Genomic DNA, 716 nt, shown 5'->3' with positions numbered 1-716 from the left:
CAGGTAGGTCTGGCCCAGGATCCTATCAAATTACTGCTTTTGCCCTAGGACCCAGTGCATTTGATATTTTGTGTGTGTCCTTTATGTGTGAAGTCTCTATTTCCCCCAGTACTGTGGGGTTCCTGCAATTAACTCTGTTGGCCTTCAAAGCCAAATACTCTGCGGGCTCCATTTCTCAGTGCCAGACCCCCAGGCTGGGGAGGCTGACGTGGGGCTCAGAGCTCTCACTCTTGTGGGAGAACCTCTGCAACATCGTTATTCTCCAGTTTGTGGGTTGCCCACCTGGGGGACATAGGATTTAATTATATTGTCAGTCCACCCCTCCTACCCATCTTGTTGTGGTTCCTTTTTATGTCCTTAGTTGTAGAGGATATTTTCTGGTAGGTCCCAGTCTTTTTAATTGATGGTTGTTCTGCACATACTTATGATTTTGGTGTGTTCCTGAAAGGAGGCAAATTCAGGGTCTTTCTTTTCTGTCATCTTAGCTGCTCCTTCCACTCTATGTCTTTTGATCCATTGACACTTAAGATGATTACTGATAGACATGTATTTATTGGCATTTTAAACCTTGTTTTCCAGTTGGTTTTGTATTTCTTCTTTGTTCCTTTCTTTTTCTTTTTCCTTTTGTGGTTTGATGGTTTTCTTTTGCATTATGCTTGAGTTCTCTTCTTTTTGGTTTTGTGAGTCTATTATATATTTTTGATTTGTGGCTACCA

The sequence above is a fragment of the Physeter macrocephalus genome, chromosome 4 (genome assembly GCF_002837175.3).
Source record: "Physeter macrocephalus isolate SW-GA chromosome 4, ASM283717v5, whole genome shotgun sequence".
Classification (NCBI taxonomy): domain Eukaryota; kingdom Metazoa; phylum Chordata; class Mammalia; order Artiodactyla; family Physeteridae; genus Physeter; species Physeter macrocephalus.
Note: the sequence above shows the minus strand (reverse complement) of the source record.